We start from the raw sequence: 15752 nt of genomic DNA on the forward strand, positions 1-15752 counted from the left end.
TGTAATAATTAGGATAGCCAGACGCCCTACCAATGGAAACATGCAGTAGTGTATTTATTAAGATAGCCGGACGCCCTAGCAATGAAAACTTGCTGTAGTGTAATAATTAGGACAGCCAGACGCCCAAACAATGGAAACATGCAGTAGTGTATTCATTAAGATATCCGCACGCCCTAGCAATGAAAACTTGCTGTAGTATAATAATTAGGACAGCCAGACGCCCAAACAATGGAAACATGCAGTAGTGTAATAATTAAAATAATCAGACACTCTAGAAATGAAAACATGCAGTAGTGTAATAATTAAGATAGCTAGAAGCCCTACCAATGAAAAATTCAGTAATTTCTTAATTATGATAACCAAACCCACTACAAATGAAAGCATGCAGTAGTGTAATAATTAAGATAGCCAGACGCCCTAGCAATGAAAACCTTCGGTAACTTAGTAATTATGGTAAGCAAACTCCCTAACAATTAAAACTTGCAGTAGTGTATTAATTGATAGCCAGACGCTTAATCAGTTATAACTTGAATAATAATAATAATAATAATAATAATTTGTTGATCGTGACAAAGCCACCATTGTCTGATACTGCAAACTGAATTCAAAAAATTGCATCTATAACAGTTCTCTTTATACATACATACATACATACATACATACATACATACATACATACATACATACATACACAGCATGAAATATATCTCATATTAACGTAGGAAAAAAACTTATCATCTACCAAACTTGCTTAAAAACCAAAATTTTGAAGATTAAATTCACTATTCGGCACAACACGTTGACCTCAACCCTTTATCGTAAATTTCAGTTAAAATTCGGCTTGCCATCGACAATTCAAGAATATTTACAAAAATCATCAATGTACATTGTCCCCAAACATTTGAACATGAAATTGATGATTTCTGGTTTCATTTTACGTTGAGTTCAAAACTAAGCAAGACTGAACTCTAAAAAGTCAGGCTTTAAGACTAACTAAACTTAAGGACGAACACATACTCACGAGAACAATTTTACTGCCTTTGATATATTTAAAATAATCGCCTCTAATCGGATACAACTTGGACATTTTGTAAATATCAAAGTTTTAATACCTGTTTTTCTTAGTGTCAAAGTCAGTAACACACACTAATAAAATTATCATGCTCTATATTAGCTTTGGTTTTGATTGTATTTTTAAAAAAAGACCTCTATGCCAAGCTTTTCGTGCTTGTATATCATGTGCAAGTTGATGATCGAATTCCGGTTACTAATGAGCGATGTGCAAATAAAAGATCAAATCATTTATTTGATTTATCAAAGTTAAAACAGAATTTACTCTTTGCTAGCAAATGTTTCTCTGCGACTTACCAATTGAACATTACCATACAGAGATAAAATAGCTGATGCATAGAGCTACTGGACAATAGTTGTATCTGTAATAAACCGCAATTGAGCGTTCCTTATAGCGAGCGATCTAATGACTTGTAATATTTGTCATGCAACGTAAATTTCTGTGGAGGATTATTTCACTTGTAGCCGAGCAGGAACAACGAATTGCCATGCTATTTACACCGTTGTTTGAAGTATAGTACAGTTCATAAACATTTGTGTAAATTACGTAATGCTGACAAATTATTATGTTTAAGCGTCAAGATGGTATGTTTTTTCTTTTCTTTTACAAGAACAATATGTTTAAAGCAAGCCAATTATAATTTGGCCTAGAACTAATGAAGACGATACTTAAAAGCCACGCTAGAGCTTTGTTTGATTTACCCAAAATTTCTCTATCCACTTCGTCCATGCAAGATGTTGGGGGTAAGGTGTATTTCGAGCTGGGGGTAAGGTGTGTTTCTTGGATGCAAATGATATCGGGTTTGTATACTTGCATACCTACTTTAATTATTAATTCGGGTACATTCATAATCAACCCCTTGCAGATCTACTGCCATATATGAAATCTTGTTTGATTTTATATGCATGTTCCTAATCATGTCGTTTAAGTTTTGTAATAAAGTGTACACATTGCTATTCTGTAATTCTAAACTATTTGTTCAGTAGGTTGATTATGATCTGCACAATGATTTTGTCCTCTTGTATTAGTTTCAGTAATCCATTCAGTAAGTCTCTCATATAGGCGACAATGTTGATGGTAGGGATAAGGGAGTTTGAGTATGCATCAATAGAGGTGAGAGTCTGAGTTGCTGTATCTGAAACTTTACCTGTGCTTATACTTCTAATTATGTTTTTTTACTTGAGTCCTGGTCGTTCCCTTTCCTTGTAAGTTCTTCTGGCTTTCTTTTTGCAGTGGGGTGATTGACGGTGTCGGTTATTCCAGTTGGTTGTGTTTTGCCATTTGTTGAATTCTGCCTGTACTATTGTTGTTGCTGCCTGTACTATTGCTATTGGATACAGTTTCATGTTCTTGGCTTTTTCTCCGTACGTCGAGACATTTCCTAGGTACGCTCGGTAAGAGTAGTATCCATGCTGCTGACCAGTTTGTTAATTAAGTACAAATCCACGTCGCTGAACAACGAATGTATGAAATTGTTAACGGCAGCTTGTCTGCCATCACCCGATGGAATACTGTTGTTCACTTTGAGAACTTTGGCTTTCAGGTGCAAGTAACTGCTATTCAGATTGAAGTAATTTTTTGTCACATTTTCTTGCTTTCCTTTTTTCACTTCTGTCGTTCCTTATTTCTTGCTGCCTCGGTTGGCTCTCAGAATAAAGAAGTTAGTGTTAGAAGCGGTCGGCCTGGTATCAGGATAATGTGACTGGGTGGGGCATCATGCTACATGTCTGTGGCATGATACCCCAGAGCTAGAAAGCACTATAAGTTGCCACACTGCAAACATTGTAGCGATATGACTGAAATGTTTTTAAAGCTACGTTAACAATCCAAATCATACACAGACACAAACACACTCCCTTGTTTCTTTTTTCTTATGCCGAAAGAAGGAGTCAACATTATCTTTTTGACCAAAACTTTTAAATTCTTCTCGTTGGGGAATTGGAGAAGGGGTTAACAATCTTACTAGGGATGGTAACAGACCGAGTTTGAAAGACTTTTCCTGTCGTCTTCTTCATATGCATCCGTGCGGCTGCGCTTGCCTTGGTCACTGCGACTGGTGGTTGGATTTTCATCAAGTTCTTGAAATCTTTCCGAGCCCGTTTAGCTGTTTCGTCGAAAACTTTCTTGTGAAATACTTGAAGATGTTCCAGGATGTGGCATGTCATTGCGATTTTTACTTTTCTGACAAATCAACGTTTGAAATTCTTGTTGTAACTGTGACATCTCGATGAGATTTGGATTGAAAATGAAATGACGTGTCCATTGTTTGCAGAAACGGTTGAATTTCATTCATCGTTTGTGGGGCTCGAAAGTCGTCGTTTTGCCTGTAATTAACATGTTAATGGATGGCGAATTTACAGTGCCTCCCAACTTGGACTTTTTGTCAATGACTTGTTTTGCCTTTGATGGAACGGTACTGTTCTTTGAAATTTGCATGGTCTTCTGGATTCTAAAACCAGAAGGAAATGCCACCGGCTTCTTGTATTAGTTTCAAAATGCCTTGACATACCTTGAAAAAAATGCTTTTCTATGAGTCGTCGTCCTGGTGGTAATATTCTGTGTTTGGAAAGCTGTCGATTTCGTAGACTTTTAACGAGTGGTATATGCCAGGTCCAGAGCATGAGACAATTCTACGTTGATCCTCGGTAAAATGATAAGATTAGTCTTGGTTACAGGTTTCCGCACAGGTACAGCATAAAGGAAATGTCAGTTTTCCCTGGCAATGGTGTGGTAAAACGGGATGGTGCAATTCGGTGGGAAGCAAGACTCTGCATTTCATTCAGCCTTCGCATCAACGAATGTGATCCACGTCGGCGTGTTTTATCAACATTTCCGGGTATCCTGTAGGAAATAAACGATATTTGCCAATCCATGGCATGTTGGATGCATTTATCTTCCTTGATGGACAAGTAATGTAACCAACGCAGAGCTTTGGCCTGATATCGATCGCTGATGGAATGAGAAGTTCGAGAGCGTATGATGGCCAGTGTGTTTTCGTGCATAATTGGTTGCGGTACTCTAAAGAGCACCCATCGGCAATAGTAGAGATTTTCTTCAAAGAACCAATCGCTCTGTGCTCCACAAACAATTGTGGAAATGTTTCCACAATAACCACGTAAAATGTATACATCGGATCGGCAATACCTTAACATTTCTTCCGGAAAGTTGAAGGGATTAGAAGCGTGCGTATGGTTCCAAGCGTTTGAAGCTTCTCATTGTTCGGTGCGCGTATTGTTGAGATGGTAATAGTAAGGGTCCGACAAATGCGGCAGGACGCGTGTTAATTAGCTTCGGTGCTGTCAAAGTATGGAAAATACTATTTAGTCCATTTTATCATTCAAAACCTATTCGGTATTCGACTAAAAGGCATAGCCAAAAAAACTCATGGAATCTTTAAATTGTGCTTGTCCCACTTGCATGTTGATGATTTTGGCTCCGTTCATGATGTCTTTGGGGCATTCAGTACCTTGTTCTGAATAACATTTCAGAAGAAATGGTTCACCATATCCCAAGAAAATTTGAGCCATCATCGTAGCATAGCGATGGCAGTATCCTTACCGTTGAATTTCCTATTCGCTCAAAGTATCTTTGATAGGGTTTAAGAACCATCTGGCACAATCGGAAAGGGTGCTGGGTCCACGAAATATTTTTTTTCACTTCCTCCTGAAATCTTGATACAGTGGCGAGAATTTTAAAAGATTGTCTATTGGATGCACTTCTCTCTGGCCCGGTGAGTAGCGCAGAAATTAGAAACAACGACTCAGAAATTAGAAATGTGAATGCTAACCTCTTGCACATATTCGAAATTTTTAAAAAAAATCATGAACCCACTTGTGTCTTCTCGTCTGTTTATCCGCATGTTAAGGGTTGTACTTGTAATGTAACATTGATGTTCAAAGTTAAAAACGACAGCGTTTCTTCCATTGACAAACACGTGAATTGGGGTTGTTGGTGTGAATGAGATGTCAACAGGTAGAAAGTCTTAAAGAAGCATCCTCTTCAACTTGGCATGTTCGTTTCAGTGGTGCTAAAAAGGATCTCACAAGTTGATGATTAAACCTTCTACTTTCATGAGTTGTAATTCAAATTTGAACTCTTCAATGTTCGCCGTGTATGTGTATACCGAAGTTCTAAGTTTTCTGGAGGTGCGTTTTTGGGTCCCTGGAATGTAATAATAATTTTCGGCAACTACCGACCGATTTTCGTTGGTGGTGGACGTTCTTGATATCAAGGTAGACGTGGAAGCCGTTGATTCAGGTTCCCTCATGTCGTCTTCGAAATCACTGGCATGGATTTGAGTCAGGACTTCATCTCGTATGTGAGGCGATATGCCACGTCATTTCCTTCTGCTTTCTCCTCTTTATCTCTGAAATGGGCGATCGTTCATCTTGATTGAAAATTTTAATTGTATTAGATATTACACGCAGAGGATCCCTATATATAGGGCTAGTGACTTAGAGTAAGAGTATTCAGAGTCAGAGGAGCGTCATACAAAAGAAAACCGGACAACTACTCCCCTCGAGATACAGGTCAAGATACTTGCTATATCTGTCAGAAGAAAGGTCACTGGGCTCCAGTATGCCCATATCGTCAACGCAAAGACAGAAGAAAAGAGAGACAACGGTCAAGATACTTGTTATCATTGTCAGGAGAAAGAGCTTTTGTCTTCAGAGTGTCCCAAGGAGAGAACAAGCAAAAGAAATAAGAGGAGGAAGAGGAGAGGTTTCTCGAAAATGAAAAAGACATCATGTCCGTCAATAAAGGCATGAAATCAAGACCACAAGAAGAAGGTAAAGACGAGGAAGAACCCGTGCCGGTGAAGAAATTAAAAAGGAGAGACAGAGGGCAAAAGAAGAACAAATGGAAAGTTGTGATGTGTTGTGAACTTTTCATTGTTATTTCAAATTAAATGAATATTCCAAAGAAGTAAGTGTCTCTTTGCCGATGAATAAAGACACAGATACTCACACGATCACAGTTTCAAATATGATGGGAAAATATATTTATGTTTAACTTGATCTGATATCGTTTGAGTAGTGTCTCATTTCTAGAAATGTGGGTGACCCTGGAAAGGCCCGTTGGGTGTTTGTTCTTTTGATAAAGCCATGGACTTGACGTGATGATCTTTAATTGTCCTTGCCATTACCCCGACCAAGTCCTACTTTTTCTCCTCCTGCAACTGTGGATGCTTTGGTAATGGTAACCGCTACCGATGGCATCCCAGGCGTAGTCAGAGTAAATGTAGTAATGGCTATGTTGGAGTACTTTGCACGGGAAGGTCTCTTGCGTCAACTTAAAGAAGTCCGATACATTTGTATCAGATTCCTTATCTCTCTCAAATTGTGTTGCAGCACACACACAATTTAATTTTAACAATGATTCGTCTCTTGCACCTTCGCACTTTCTCTTCTCTTGTTCTCGTTTTCTTGTTCCTCTTCTTGCTGCTGTTGAATCACATAAACTTAATCTGTTTCGTTCTGCTGTTGTAAACATTCCTCCAATTGTTCCTTGTGTCTGTGTCTCATTTCCAAGGTAACGAGGGAGAAGGTGGTATTGGTGCTGGTGACAATAAAGGTCTTGCCAAGAAGAAATAATACCAACTAAATTAAAATCATCATCTTCTGTAATCATGAGCGTTGGTTTTGCAGCCATCATACTATTAATTATACTATCACTCCTCGTCTCTGAAGCAGGCGCACAGCAATATATCGCCTTAATTATTTCAGCCATACTCAAACTATGGTGCATCGATCTACCGCACATAAACGCTGTCGTACCTATATACTGTATGTGCCGTCATGCGACAATGTCTTCTTATTGAAAGAGAGACTGCCTGCTCTGCCTGAATTTTGTAACGTGACTTTAGATTGGCGAAACATTACAATCCGTTTCAGTCCGACATTATACTACAAATATATATTTCTTGTTCCAAGGCTTCACCTGTTCTAGCGAGAAGATGTTGACAACATTTGAACCATCTAAGATTGTTTCTGGGATGCTGCTCGATCAGGGCTTCCCAATGTATGCGAAGGCATCGTGTGTCATTAACAGGATCACCGATACAGCCTTGTGGAAGAGAAGAATGTATACTTAGAGACAAGGCTGTCTGAATAGAAGGGGCCTTGATGTACGGACCGTGAGATCCCGTCGTTCATATTAACTTGATTTGGTTAGCAAACCCCAACGGCCATTCTGAGGGCCACTCACATGCCTAGAAAAGATAAAACAAAAAAAAATTTAGTCTCATACGAGAAATTCCCATTCTCAAACTGGCAAGGCTTTTGGAAATAAAGTTTCTGATTAGATTGATAAAAATCCGTATCTCTTTACACGTGAATTGGTTGCAAGAGGAAAATATATATATATATATATATATATATATATATATATATATATATATATATATATATATATATATATATATATATATATATATATATATATATATATATATATATATATATATATATATACATACTCTCGGATTGAAAGCAAAATAATATCATGCTATATCCATTTATTATTTTAAAATATATTGAGATTGCAAAAATAACATTCTCATCTCGAATGAAAATCGAGAGAAAATTGCAGCCGCCTCCCCTACCAATTCAGCTAATAGTAGATGCATATTATATTCGTATTTTAATTTTTGCATAAATTGCAATCCAAAAAAAAACTGTAACCAAAGTTGTATAATTAAGTTTACAATGTAACTTACACCTGTGAACTACATTGTGTTACATTGGAAGGTTTGTTGCTACAAATAGGAAGTGTTGACACGGAAGCCTACAGTTTGCTGTATACACAATTCATATGATAGGCAAGGAAATTTTGAGTGCTAGTCTAACACTCAGGGCAAAATATTTATAAGACAGAGGCAGTAAACATACAACACTCTGACTCAACAAACGAAAATGTATTTGGTTAACTAAACATAAATAACTTCTCTACTTAAAATCTCAGGATAATTCTTGGTTTAACAAAGAAACATTTGTACTTATGCTAGTGAATTACGAAAACAAAAAAGACATTTTTCTTTTTTAAAAATCCGAAATGTTTACAAATGTTGGATTTTGCCCTAATATCTTTCCCGATATCCCATTCTAGTGTTGCAAATAGGATCCCAAGAGTAGGGAACATTGTGTCGCCCACCCTACATATTTGGGGGCCAACAAGAATTTAGAGGGACAAATTAAAATAGTAGTATTATAAAACGGAGATAGTCTTCTTTGTTTCACAGTGTTTGCCATCTTAACTTTTTGATCTGTACTTTAGTATTATTTTTTCCCTTAGACTTACATCATTGCAAAAAGAGTTGCTTTATGTGCTTAAGTTACTCATGAAAATGTTTGAATACCGGGTTAACATGAACACCTGATTCTATAGCTACCGTTTTCATATAAACGATGCATACATTTATACATTGTAGCAGAATACATCTGGTTATATAGCGACTCTTCTTATATTCACGATGATAATTTTATATATCGAAACCGAATACACCTAATTCTGTATCTACCGCTTTCATATAAACGATGCATAAATAAATTAATTTTGCTATGGGTTATGTAAAATTGTATATTGTAGCTGACCTTATATAAAAAAAATGTTTATTGTCTGCATGACCAGGATCATTGATCTTTTAAATACTGTAAACAACTAATACATAGCGAATATTTTTTTTTTACAAGCATGAGTTTAATATTAGGATCATTATTAATAGAAGTAAACCTATTTATTTTTGGTCTTAGTCAAAGACATTGTGTTGACCATAATCTTTATTATAATTTTAGTAACATAATCTTCTAGAATGGAAGTTTCCATAAGTAATAGTTTTTTATTTTATAGCAAATAATAATTGTGACCTATGTGAAGTAGATGTCTTTATAATTTTGTTTACTGGACAAGAGTTTTATTCATGATGTAAGATCTTGACGCAGAATAATTTTTTTAGTATTTTGATTTGTGTGAAATTATTTAATTCAAATTTCTTCTTTGGAAATACAAAATGCTCTATAATGTTCTTGGACAGAGACATTAAATTTGAACTAATACATGGAAACCTTGGATTATATTACTGTGATTCAACAAAAGACTGTTGGCACATCATTACAATTCATGCCATTCTTACATTAGTACATTACCGGCTACTATAGGCACATCAACAACTTCAGCGTTGGCAATTATGTGAAATATCACTAAAGTTTTTTCAGAGCTGAATTAGTTAGGACTTGTGTTAGAGATTCTTGGATTATATGGAATATAATTCGTAACACCGTAAGTTATTTATTTTTACATTTTCAATTTACATTCTAGGGAAATAAATTATGTGTTGAATTTTACAAACCTTGTTGGTTTTCACTATTTTCTGTTACTTATTGTAAAACCAACGAATGTCGTAATAATCATACACACCTGATTCTATAGCTACCGTTTTCATATAAACGGTGCATACCGATCATTTGTTAAAAACATTCACTGATAAAAATAAAGGCTGATCTATCTAGGGCAGAAACATATTTGTCCATGTAATTTTAGATGGATATGTTGATGAAAATGTAGCTGCTGATAATGTTAATGATTGTTAGGTTATAATTATTGTCCCTAATTATCAGAACTGTGCATACCAATAATCACTGTAACAAAGTCGGATTATTGGAATAATTGTTTCCATGAATGTACTTACAGCGATACTTCTCTGGCTAGATTGCTGATTAAAAATGAACAAACCAGTACAGGTCCTTACAATACGGAAATCTATACGAAACGTTTAATAAATAAATACGGAAAGATATACGAAACATTTAATAAATAAAATAAGTAAAACTATACGAAACATTTATTAAATTGCAGGTTACCAGTATGTATTTCATTTGTAACTTTGTAGGAATACGTGTTCATGACACTACTTTTAAATGCCCCTTGTATGATTTAATGTTCAACTGCCAGTTCGAAAAAAAAAGTGAGCGTAATTAATATTCAAAAGCACAAACGTCTATAGATCACACGGTGTAAAACGGTGTTAAGTTGTCTGTATTATTCATCATTTGGGTAAGGAATGTCTCGCGTGCTAGTCAACTGACCGGAAATTTAAATGATGAATTAATTATCAGAATGGTGGATCAAGTGGAAATGATGGATTTATTACGCAAGCAGTTTGAAACAGTATATAAATCAAGCTGTGAGGATCAAGAAAGAAGGAAAAGTTTTAAAAAAACGTGATTATCATTTCATTTCTTTCTTGACATATAAAATATGTTCCATGTATGTTGTTATAGGGTTAAACGCCATTTTTCAGCACAAGATAAGCTATAATTGGCGGACAGTATAAATGGTGGAGGAAGAACCAGGGAAACCCTCCGGAAACAACCACCGACCCAAGAGAAGCTTCCGGCAAACTTTCTCAGGTAATCACAATGCCCGAGCCTAGACTCGAACCTACACAGACAGGTGAGATGGCAGTAATCCGTAATGGTAAGCGCTTTAGACCACTCGGCGACTCCTATAACACCTAGCTATTTTTTTAACAATCAATTTTATTTCAGTCTTACTCAGTTAATTTCCCACCCTTCATCAATCCTCAGAAGAAAATATCTTTAGTTAACTTTTACGATTCCAAGATTGGAAGTAAAATAAAGCATTTCCAAACTTAAAAGTCGGTTACAAGAAGAGATTTGTATCACCAGAGTTTTTATTCTATTTGTTTGTTTGATACTTCTAGTACCGTTTGCATCCCGTCCATTATGAATCGAACCCCATCGCTGATCTTCGAAAGCATTTACCTGAAAAAATTACAGTCTGTCTGAGGGCTATTTAATCTCTGCAAGCTTTATCAATTTCAAAACAAATATTGTTCCATCTGCGCAAACGTTTCTAATCTGGTAGAAAAAAATAAGGTCGTCGAAAGCGAGTAAAACGTTATAGAAATCATTAGGCGTACCAGCCTAATCAACATTGAATGGTGCATATTTGTGAAGCAGGTGCTCGCACAGGAAAAAATATAAATCGGTACATCTATAATGTGTACAATGTGCTACATACCAGCCACTATGGCCACTAAAATTAAAACAAAGGGAATGAAACTGCCGTGACAAAATGTCCTGAATCGTAAAATTGTAACCTAAGTTAAATATAGATAAAAATTTATATTACATGCCACATATTCCAAAATAATAATGTCACAATAAATAACGGAATTATAACATTTCGGTAAAATCGATAATTAATGTCAATGTTATGTCCATATTAAATGAAGTTTACACTAGCGGAACAAAGTTATATTTTAAATTTGTAAGGCTTAAGGGATTCAATAATCTTTAGTTAGATTTGAGTTGTGCTTGGCAAATTATTTCGAAGAACAGAGCTTTGGTTCGATTCATCATTGACCGGAGGCAACAAAAGAAAGTCGTGTCTGTTTCATGTCACTCCAGATTTTAAACATTTTGGGCTGTTTTCATCAAAAGTGTATACAAATTATCCTGTTTATATAAGTTGAATCATTAAACATAATTAGAAAATAATTCTTTAACAGATAGACCAACATTTTTTAACGAAAGAAATGGGTCAAACTTAAACGTATAATTATTCATTACTGTTTATGAATATGTAAAGATTCAGTCTATCTGTTTTCATTGTTTCCTGACAATATGATAACATGTCGGTAATAATCAGTTGTGTCGATAACAAAACGATTTAGTTTTGCATTGCTGCTTTAAGCTAAAGCATTAGCATTGAAGGGACAAAATGTTTCAGGAAAAGCAGTTGAATACTAAATAAAACACATTCGGTTTATTGTGCACAGATCATATCTTGAGAAGGTGAAAGTGATTAAAATGAGGCCAGCCACGTTATTTTGTACTTAAGGTGGTTTTTTTTTATGAGATTACTGGTCCTGTCTAACCGTCAAAATGAAATAACCCTCCAGGAAATATGCTCCCTCTTATTTCATTTTCCTCATTACCAGTATTTATCATGTATGGTGACAAAGAGGGTAACGATTTTTGTGTGACTTACAACTGTAAACTGCCAATACATGCCTACAAATGTAACTAAATGTATTTCAAACTAAACTGGTCTAAATCAGTGATGGACGTTTGAAAACAGTAGATGCCGCTTTGGTCTGTTGTTAGGGGGTCTATAATCTCAAATGAATTAACAGAAAAGAGTGAAAAGCAAAAGCATTGTAAAAATTTAACAAATAATTTATTTCCTTGGAATGCAAAGTGAAGATGAAGTAGAGAACATTCGGCATTGCGAATTAAATCCCCAAATAATCCTGGAATGACCTAATAATACAACTTTTTGAATAAACTGTAGTAGAAATCCAAATTAAGTCTAACAATGAAGTGTTGCTGTATTTGTGATGACATGTATAATGTTGATGTGCCAACATTCGTTTTTGAAACACAGTAATATAATTCCAGGTTTAAATTCAGTATAAATTCAATTCTCCGTTTCAAAGAATGTTATCAGAGCACATTTGTATTTACAGAGAAAATTCACTTCAGCAATATGAAGAAATAAATTCTTGCCCAAATGAATACTGAACTCATCAATAATACAAATTGATTCTACTAGATGTTATGCACAGATTATATAGTTTTCTACTTGACATCAGGTCGTAATTAACATTTTCTGAAAGTAAAGCATTATCTAATGGAAAATACCTTCTAAAAAGTTCTTAATGTAAAAGACTTAGCTATACTTAGCAGTATGTTACTAAAATTATAATATAAAACCTGGAACATATCAGGAACTCCAGGTAATTTGTAGGGGAAATCCCAATAAACTAGACCCAGACCCAAATAAACATATTTACTTCTATTAATAATGATCATGATAATAAACCAATACACATAGATAATATATTTTAGCTATGTATTAGGTGTTTACAGAATTAAAAAAATATCAACAACAACAAATCAATAATGCAGGTCAAGTAGAAAATAAACTTGATTTTCGACAAGGTTAAGTCCACCATACAATATTACATTACAATAAGATATAATGATATAATTAAAAAAACACTAACAAAATACAAAAAATACATAACACTGTTTAGTAGTAATCATTTTGTAAATTGCGTTTTCTCTGAAGATCTTTAAAACTTTTAAAAGCACGAGCTCGTTTATGGTAATCATTGCGTAAATCTTGCAAAGCAAAACATATCGCACTAAAGGGGGCTTCTATCAGCGCCTGGCATAAAACCATGGAAGCGATATTCTTGAAGCACTTGCTAACAATATTTATTCCCGAGATTGTGCAATTATAAATGTACACTAATTAAATCGGTATGTCTGACAGCCTTTGCGGTTTCTGCATAGATCATTCATTTGATAAGACGCTATCCAAAATCTTTCAATCTGTCACTAACATCAAAATGTGGTTGGAGGACAGAATAAAGAACCACTTCAACTTTTGCCTTTAATTATAACTAACTATCGCAAGAAATAACTTCACACGGAGAATTGGATTTCGTCTCAGTTCCTACTTGATAACTAAGGTATAATGGCTAATATTGCCAGAACTGGTAGAAGCCTTTATGGAATGCTTTTCAAAATATGTAAAAGTGAGTTTTGGGGTTAGCCATTATTTATATATTCCATCTTTCACAAATGAAAACCCAGTACAGAAATATACTTTTTCTCTATGACAAATAACACGCATACTCAACTTATTTTAAAACAAAACTTAAAAATTGAAATACTCAAATAATTATGTTAAATGTCTATAATTGTTTTCTCTCTCACGGATGTCAAACATAAAAATCGGCTCTGTTTAGAAACATTTTAAGTGTTAAGTTACCCACAGACTGCGTTCATATATTAGAATAATATTTTGATATATTATATATCTATATCTGGTCATGTAACCTGGAAAGTTTCGTGGTTTAATACAGATATTGTTGAGTTATTTGAGGAAACATAAATGCATATTCTTCTGGCTACTTATTTATTATACCAGTGAAAACACGGGTAAAACGCTTCCCATTGATACTAAGTCAAGTAATTTCCCCATAGTTTTCAATGTCACTAACGGGACCCTCTTAATATAAAGATATAATATAATCATCTGATTGTGAACAATATACAGGTATTAATAAAATATATTACACGAATAATGTAAATAAGGCAACAACTCTGTTGAACCATAATATTACAAATCTATTCAATGTTTTACCAGACAGGACTTTTCTCAGGTTTTATTTTCTTAATGGCCTTGGAAATTTCGTCCCTAGGTATAAATCCGTTACGTAAATGAAAAACAGTTTCTTACTGTCACATAATAAGGCAAGAAATAACTCGGTTTCGCCTTAGAACGAATTTATGATTTTTGTCAAAAGGATAGATTTCTGGCTAAAACTTTAGTTTTACAACATTCTACGATTTCATCACGTGATTTCATGATGTTGGCACATGCCAAGGATTTCGTAAGGGTACCAATTAGAACTCTTATTATTGTTATTGTAATATTTTATGATAGAAACAATCCTCTCAATGAGAAAAAAAAAGCAACAACAAAAGCAAAACAAAAACAAACAACCCCACATGTTGTAAAGACCGTTAAGAATGTAAAGTGAACATGGTCTTTTGCTGCAACAAATTATGTAGTTCGCCAAATGTGTTCAAATGGAGTTAAATCTATATTTACCTAGGGAATGTTAACCTGATATGTTTCCTTGTTAGTATTTAAGTTAGATCTTCTCAAGTGTTCTAGGGACACTTTAAAACAAAAAATCTTCTTCAGTTGGTCCTTTCGTCCAAAATCATCAAAATAGTACAGTTGGTTATTTTAAAAGATCATTGCAAGATCTAAGATATTTAACTTGTATCGCCAACAATTCCCTCCAGGCAACGATCAACCGAATTTGTTCACAAATCAAGTAAATGATTACGCCCCAAATATACACATGTTCTTTGTTTTAGATAATGAAGGAAGGATGTTTGGAGTGAAAACTAAATCGTAGACTTTGTGATAGAGACGATTTTTAAATGATAAAATGACTCATGTTGTTGTCGTCTTCTCTTTCAGAGAATTTGGGATCATTATGAAAACTTGTATATATTAAGAAAGCCATTCCCCGCTAATTTTGTAAACACTCAAACTCACATTATAATGTATAATTAGTTTTGTTATATAAAAATATTTAGTCGGGAATTATCTAAAGCACAGGATATTAATTTACTGCCAATTTTCCAATTTACAGCAGAAAAAGTCCAAATCTTAAAACGATGCCGCATGCACTAAAGCAAATGAACATCTGTTGAAAGTTTTTTGGAATATTATTAGGGTCCAAAACATGTTTGGGGTAATAACAAAGCTACAAAAATTAAATGAAACGTAAATATGCAAAGTCGCTCTTAATGGTTTGATTTTGAATATAATCTTTTGTTGCAAAGCAAGATAAAAAGTACATATGAAAATATGCCAATTCCTTACAAGTTGAAATTTCTAAAATTCATACGAAATGTGACCGACCATGTAGGTTTTTAAAAAAATCTCATTTAATTTATATTTTCATTCCTAAATAATATGCATTATTAATATTAGTCAAAATGTATTAAATCAGTGCGTTAATCCCTAAGAGATACACGACTAAGCTTAGGAAAATTACATTCAGTCAGTATAAGACACTTTGTACACCACGAACGACATCTGTTTCCTAACGGTTCAGCGAATG

The sequence above is a fragment of the Sinohyriopsis cumingii genome, chromosome 13, assembly GCF_028554795.1.
Source record: "Sinohyriopsis cumingii isolate HCF-2022 chromosome 13, ASM2855479v2, whole genome shotgun sequence".
NCBI lineage: Eukaryota > Metazoa > Mollusca > Bivalvia > Unionida > Unionidae > Sinohyriopsis > Sinohyriopsis cumingii.